The sequence below is a fragment of the Herpailurus yagouaroundi genome, unplaced genomic scaffold (genome assembly GCF_014898765.1).
Source record: "Herpailurus yagouaroundi ecotype Mexico unplaced genomic scaffold, PumYag 67556, whole genome shotgun sequence".
Taxonomy (NCBI): Eukaryota; Metazoa; Chordata; class Mammalia; order Carnivora; family Felidae; genus Herpailurus; species Herpailurus yagouaroundi.
Genome location: NW_024420362.1, coordinates 3,158,405 through 3,166,206, shown reverse-complemented (window position 1 = coordinate 3,166,206; position 7,802 = coordinate 3,158,405). Strand labels below are relative to the sequence as shown.

At 35.6% G+C, this 7,802-nt stretch overlaps 1 long non-coding RNA gene across 1 annotated transcript; it reads right to left on the bottom strand.

Moving 5' to 3' along the window:
- Positions 1 to 5,431: 5,431 nt before the first annotated feature.
- LOC121025224 (uncharacterized) lies at positions 5,432 to 7,445 on the bottom strand. Its single transcript, XR_005787983.1, has 2 exons — positions 6,758 to 7,445; positions 5,432 to 5,544 (listed from the first exon to the last, which is right to left on the bottom strand). It is a non-coding gene; the product is annotated as an uncharacterized LOC121025224 (long non-coding RNA).
- Between the last annotated feature and the right edge of the window lie 357 nt (positions 7,446 to 7,802).

The following is a 7,802-nucleotide window of genomic DNA, read 5'->3' as shown; positions in this document are numbered from 1 at the left end:
AGACCTTAGTAACTTCACATAAGGAAAGAAGAAGAGTTTTTAACATATTTCTGATGTTGGGTTTTTTAAAAATTATTTTTAACAAAGCAATGCACAAACTGGGTACAAATTTAATCAGTAAAGAATGGCTGCCCCTCTTTCCCACAGTTCCATTTCCAATAGGCAATTGCTTTAGAATATTTTGGGTTTTAGTTCCTTTTTTAACTCATATGATATGCTAATGTTTTCTATAATAAATCTCACATGCCCACCATTCAGCTACACATATTATGAACATTTTGCCAATATTACTTCATCTAGAACTCTTTTCCATCTTTTTTCCCTAGAGTTTTTTCTTGTTTCAGGTTTTATCTAGCTAGCTGACCAGTCTGTGAGACAGGAGTCAAGTTGAATATTTAGCTCCAATGTCCAGTTTTTCTACGCTCAATGCCTGGAAACACTACATCTTTGCTCTGTTGTTTGCAAAGAAAACAAGGTTGCTGGGAACATAGGTGTTAAGTCAGAATCAGTAACGTTGGGCCACTTTTTCCATAAATGGCATCTATTAATTTTATACTTTTTGTATGGCATACAATGTATTGCACAGATTTAAAATGTACAATTTGGCAAGTTTCAAAATATGTATACATCCATGAAACCCATCACTAGAATCAAAATAATGAACACAGTCCTTACTCTAAATTGTTCTCTCATATTCTCCTGCCTCTCTCTGCACTGCTTCCCCAAACGAGAAGCCATTGATTGGCTTTCAACACTATAGATTGGTGGACATTTTCTAGATTTCTAAAAAAAATGGAATCATAATACGTGATTGTCTTGCTTTTGTTCAGTATAATTATTGTGAGATTTATCCATATTGTTTTGTAGATACTTAGTACTTTCATTTGGGTTGGTGAGTGGTTGTCCATTGAGTGGATACAAAATAATTAGCTTATCCACTGACCTCTTGATGAACATTTGAATTTTTTCCAGTTTTTAGCTATTACAAAAAAAGCTTTTATGAACATTTCATGTATAAATCTTTGTATGAACATGTTTTCTTTTCTGTTGGGTAAATACATAGAAGTGGAATGACTGAATTGTATGGTAGGTATCTGTATAACTTCTTAAGAAACTGCCAAATACTTTTTCCAAAGTGATTGCACCATTATATTTATGTATTATATATGTTTATGTATATTATGTATTTATGCAATATATCATTGTAACATTTTATATTTACACATTCAGTATAGGAATTGTAATTCCTCCACATTCTTTAAAATTTTTTTAATGTTTATTTATTTTTGAGAGACAGAGTGCGAGTGGGGGAGGGGCAGAGAGAGAGAGGGAGACAAAGAATCTGAAACAGGCTCCAGGCTCTGAGCTTTTAGCACAAAGCCCGCCGCAAAGGTTGAACTCACAGACCACGAGATCATCACCTGAGCAGAAGTCAGACACTTAACTGACTGAGCCACCCAGATGCCCCAATTCCTCCACATTCTTGCAGTTAGTATAAATCAGTCTTTTTCTTAAGTTTATTTATTTTGAGAGTGCGAGTGGGGGAAGGGCAGAGAGAGAGAGGGAGAGAGAGAATCCCAAGCAGGCTCTGCACTGTCAGCTCACAGCATAATGCAGGGCTCAAACTCATGAATCCTGAAATCATGACCTGAGCTGAAATCAAGAGTTGGATGCTTAACTGACTGAGCCACCCAGGTACCCTGGTATAATTAGTCTTTTTAATTTTAGTCATTCTAACAGGTACCAAATAGTATCTCATTATGGTTTATTTAGCATTTCTCAGATGACGTTATTAAGCAACTTTTTATGTACTTATTAGTCACCCTCATATCTTCTTTGAAGTTTCTGTTAAAATTCTTTTCCTATAATCTCAGGGGTCTCAAGGCCACCTTCGAATATGCTAATTTACCAGAAAAATTCACAAGAATCACAACAGATTTTACTCATGACTAACATTTGTTACAAAAGAAGTATATAGAGAAAGAGGAACAAGATATCCATTGGGTGGAGTCCAAAGTAGTTATACACAGGTTTCCAAGTCCTTTCCCATCTGCAGTCACACAGGATATACTTTTTCTCTGGCTGTGAACTATAGGAACATATGTGAAGACTCTCTGCACAGGGAAGCCCATTCAAGTCTCAGAGTGCAAGGCTTTTATGGAGGGCTGGACACATAGGCATATTCTGATATGCAAGTATCTATAGTAACTAAAACTCAGGACCCCAATAATAAAATCACGTGCACATCATCAATCTTGATGTTTGTGCAAAGCAATTCTGACAAGATAGTATAACATGGTTTATTGCTCTAGGTATATACAATAAAATCCTCAATTGTTAATAGCAAGAACTATCAAAGACTACAGAGGTTGTACAATGATCACTAATGGCTCCAAGCTCTCTTGGAGATGTCTGAGGAGTGAGCAATAAGACCTGCTGTGTTAACCTTTTCTCATACCCATTTTATTATTGGGTTGTTTACTTATTATTGAATTTTAGGAATTATTAATATATTCTATATGCAATCCTTTATCAACTATATGATTTGTAAAGATTTTTTTCCCAGTTCTCAGTTTGTCCTTTCATTCTTCTAACAGTATCTTCTGAATTGTAGAAATTTTGAATATTGATGAAGTCCAATTTATCAATTTATCAATTTGTTGTTTTATGAATAATTTCTAATAAATATTTGCAAAACCCAAGATTTTAAGCATTTTTTCCCTGTTTCCTTCTAGCATTTTTATAGCTTCAGGTTTTTACATTTAGGTCTATAATTCAAGTTAATTTTTGTATATGGTTTGACCTGGAGTATTTTAAAGTTTATGGATTTTGAGAGAGAATGTGTATATGCATGCACACACAAGCATGCACACACACACACACACACACACACACATAAATAGGGAAGGGGAAGAGAGAGGGAGAGAGAATCCCAAGCAGGCTCCATGCTGTCAGCATAGAGCTTGATCCCACAAACCGTGAGATCATGACCTGAGTAGACATCAAGAGTCGGACCCTCAACCAACTGAGCCACCCAGGCACCCCTGACCTGGAGTATTTTAAAGCAAATCTTTGATATCAGATTTTTTCACCCATAAATACTTTGGTATGTATCTCTAGCAGATGAGGAAAATTTCAAAAACAGAATCCCAATACCTTTATCATAATTACTTAATAGCATACGGTAATCAATCTGTATTCAAATTTCTCCCAAATATCTTTTTGTCTGTTTAAGATCCAAAAAAATAAGCATATTGCATTATGTTGACATGTTTTTAAAATCTCTAGTCATCTGTAACAGTCCCCTTATTCAATTTTCCTGTCATTTTTTTTTATTTAAAAAAAAATTTTTTTTCAACGTTTTTTATTTATTTTTGGGACAGAGAGAGAGACAGAGCATGAACGGGGGAGGGGCAGAGAGAGAGGGAGACACAGAATCGGAAACAGGCTCCAGGCTCCGAGCCATCAGCCCAGAGCCTGACGCGGGGCTCGAACTCACCGACCGCGAGATCGTGACCTGGCTAAAGTGGGACGCTTAACCGACTGCGCCACCCAGGCGCCCCAATCATTTTTAAAAAATAATAATCCTTGGGGCACCTGGGTGGCTCACTTAAGTGTCTGACTCTTGATTTTTGCTCAGGTCATGATCTCATAGTTCATGAGTTCAAGCCCCATATTGGGATCTGTGCTGACAGCGTAGCGCCTGCTTGGGATTCTGTCTCCCTCTCTCTCTACCTATTCTCTGCTTGTTCTCTCTCACAATAAACTAACAATAAACTTAATAATAATAATCCAGGTCACTTGTTCCAAGAAATTTCCACATTCTGGATTTAGCTGGTTGTATCTTGGTGGTGTTTTAAACATGTTGCTCTGCCATTTTTTGATTTATTGATCTCAGACATTATATATTATACATATATATTATTAGACATTATATATTTATTTTGTGCTGTGAAAGATGATCTGGCTAACATAACTACTATCTATTTCTCTAATTATCCTTTCAACATCTTTAGCAATGGAATAAACATGGAAGATTTTTGAAGAATCAATATGTATGACTGCCTTTAGCAAGTCATCTTTATTTAGCCTTGGCTATACTACTAACTACCATATAGGTACTATAATAAACTAGTTTTTGTTCAATGCAATAACAGTGAGGGAATGAAGAATAGAGATTTGAGAAATATCTCAGAAGAAGATCTGACAGTATTGAATGAGAGAAGGAGAAGGGAAGAACTGTAGAATAACTGTTCAGTTTCTGGCGTCAGTGAGTATATGGTGTTGCAACATAGAACAAGAGGATGAATAAGTTTGGCCAGGGATACAGAAAGACAATAACTTCAGTTTTTGACATTGAGACATGGGGTGCGTTAAACAAGTAGAGATGTCCAACAGACCACTAGAAGTATGGATCTGGAGATTAGGAGAGAGATGTGGGCTTGAGGTACAGATTTGAAAGTCATCAGTTTTATGGGTGAAAATTGAAGCCATGGGCATGGATAATATTTCCCAGGAATATGTAAAAGAGTAAGTAAAGATGAAGACAAACAACAAAACCCTAAGGAACAACAAGATTTAAGGAGACAGAAGCAATTGTTACAGTATGTGGAAAGAACCATAATAAAACGATGCATGAGATACCCTAGTGACTCAAAATAAGATTGATTATGGGGCGCCTGGTGGCGCAGTCGGTTGAGCGTCCGACTTCAGCCAGGTCACGATCTCGCGCTCCGTGAGTTCGAGCCCCGCGTCGGGCTCTGGGCTGATGGCTCAGAGCCTGGAGCCTGTTTCCTATTCTGTGTCTCCCTCTCTCTCTGCCCCTCCCCCATTCATGCTCTGTCTCTCTGTGTCCCAAAAATAAATAAACGTTGAAAAAAAAATTCAAAATAAGATTGATTAACTGGTTGGGGGAAAGTTATCATATAAGGTGTTACTTTGGTTTAGACACTGAAGAATGTATAGAAGTGTGCCAATGGGATGAGGGTCAGGAAAACAGACAAACTCATCTACTTTACAAGGAAAACAGTGGGCTTCAAGTGAGAAGTCTTTCAACTATTTCTCACCCTGATACACTTATCTAGAGCAGTATTCCTCAAAGTGTGGTCAACAATTAACTTGCAAGAAAATCACACACGGGCTTCATTAAATTGCATATTATTAGGTTCCACTTTAGACCTACTGAATCAGAATCACTGGGGAGGAGGGAACTGAGCAATCTATACTTTAAAGTTCTCTAAGTGATTCTGAAGCAAATGGTTTGTGTATTAACCTTTGTACAAACTAAGGTGTGACCATGGGAACTTTCAGCTAAAGTGGAGTGGATGAAGTCAAAGAATTGTGATCTTCAAGGTGCTATTCTCTTCTTGCCAGTTTTAGCAGGAAGGCCTAGTGGGAAAATGGGGAACACGGAGGTTTTACAAGAGTATAATTGACTCAATCAGTTTTCCTTTATTTGGAAGGAAAATGAACCAGATAAGACTAAGAGCAGAGCAGTTTTCCATCAAGTTGGTCCCAAGTCAACCAGGAAGAACACACAGGCACCTTGATGAAAAGGAAATAAACAATTCATTTGGTGGATTGAATGTAGTCATTAAAACAACAACAACAACAACACACACCCATGAATTCCCTTAATTTTGTTTTCACTTTTCAGCTGCTTCTCTGGCATTTTATACTCAGCTCTTCCTAGTGAATTCACCTTACCTGAAGTCACTAAATGTTTAGTTTTTCATTTAATCAGTAATTCCGGGGATAAAAATTTCCATGTTTCCCATAATTTTTGTCCTAAAAAGAGGAAATCTGAAGTGAAGTCATTGTCTACTATTTAGTCAGAAAATGTTTCTATGTCTTTATATAAAAGATAACTGTATGTTTGGGAATATATTATTTGAAGTACATAGTAAAATAAATTACTCTTGAGAAATCATTTGTGCCCTTAGGGAATCTCAGGAAGTACTCTCACACTTTGATGGCCTATGAATGTTATTCTTCTCAGAAATCAGCAAATGGGTTTTGTTACTTTGTCAAAGCAGCTATCTACATGGCTCTCCAGAGTCAGGTATATCTTGCTAGAAATATGCTATCTGACTTCAAAAGATTGTAACACATTACTTTAAGAAAAGCTGTGACTATTTCTATTAATTCCTTTAATACTTCTAGAAAAAGAAATCAGATCATAAAAACTGCTTCCTTTGAAAAGACACTGTGATAAAATTAAGTCCATTCTAATTCCAAAGTTAAATATGAAGAATGGTAAGATTTCATAAGAGAACTCTTCTCTTTGTATGTATACTAATTCTATTTATCATACATGACTTTCTAAGATATATTTCCTGGCTCACATATTGTGCTAGTAAATTAGTAACACATGAGAAACAAATGATAGCTTTATCTAGTTCATTTAGGGATGTGTATGATAGGTATGATAAATGTGATATCCATATGATAGTCATACACACATTAGAAGATGCTTTAAAAAGTATAAGATGTGATAGGAAAATAAAGTGTCACTTCTGTGATTCCACCCAAGAGCTGAAGGATTCTGTTGTAAAAAAAAAAATAACTATGAGACTCAGAAAGGAGAGACAGAGAATATGGAGTTGTCAGTGTGTGTGTAAATTTGTGTAAAGGAAAGATACTAGAGAAAAAAATAATGGGCCACAGTAGTTATACTTTCTTCAGAGAAGAGGCTCTAATGTGGTATATATAAATATTTCCATAGGGCTATGAGACTTTTTTCTCAATTCATACTTACCAAAACAATCTTTTAATTATTATATTAGTTGCTGGGCTGCCATAAGAAAGTACCACAGACAGGTGGTTTAAATTGGAAGTTAATTTTTTCACAATTCTGGAGCTCAGAAATCTGAGATGGAAGTATTCGCAGGATTGGTTTCTTCTCAGGCTTCTCTCAGCTTGCAGATAGCCATCTTTTCCCTGTATTGTCACATGGTCTTCCTCTGTGTGTCTCTGTCCTAATCTTTTCTTGTAAGAAAATGAGTCATATTGGATTAAAACCTATCCTATTGACTGTCTTTTAACTTCATTACCTCTTTAAAGATGCTATGTCCAAATAAAGTCATATTCTGAGATCCTAGGGGCTTCAACATATAAATTTTACAAGGGCACAATTCAGCACATAAAAATTATTATTCTAGGTTTCCACATAAATTAATACAAAGGTTCCAGTAAATATATATCTCATATAAATTTTGAGTTAATATTTTTGGCAAAATCTTGACTATGAGTTACCTTTCTAAAGTCTAATCTGCATGGGGAATCAACACTCATTCCTGAATACTTGTTCTGGGCACTGGCATAGGTGCTAGGGCTAGAAAAACATAGGGACCACATTTCTTGTCCTTGAGGAGGACAAGATTTTTAATCTAAAGGAGGGAAATCAATATAAACAAGCAAGTACAATAAAATGTGCTAAATATTATTACAGAAGAAATGAAATATTGAAGGAGTAAATTCAGCTAGACCCATGGTGACATAATCAAGGTAAAATAATAGATTAAGCCCTAGAATATTGCCTAATAAATACTACTGCATAAAGCATTAGAGCTTATTATTTTTAATATGAAATTTATTGTCAAATTGGTTTCCATACAACACCCAGTGTAGACCTTATTATTTTTAAGACTTAATTCATTCATCTACCTGATGTTTTGCCTAAAGTCTTAAAACCTGTTTATAGTTTTTAAAGAAAATTTTATTAAGTGCTGTGTTTTTATTTGTAGAAAAAATCAGGATAAATATGTTAATTTTTTTTATTAATATGATGGTCATGACTTTGC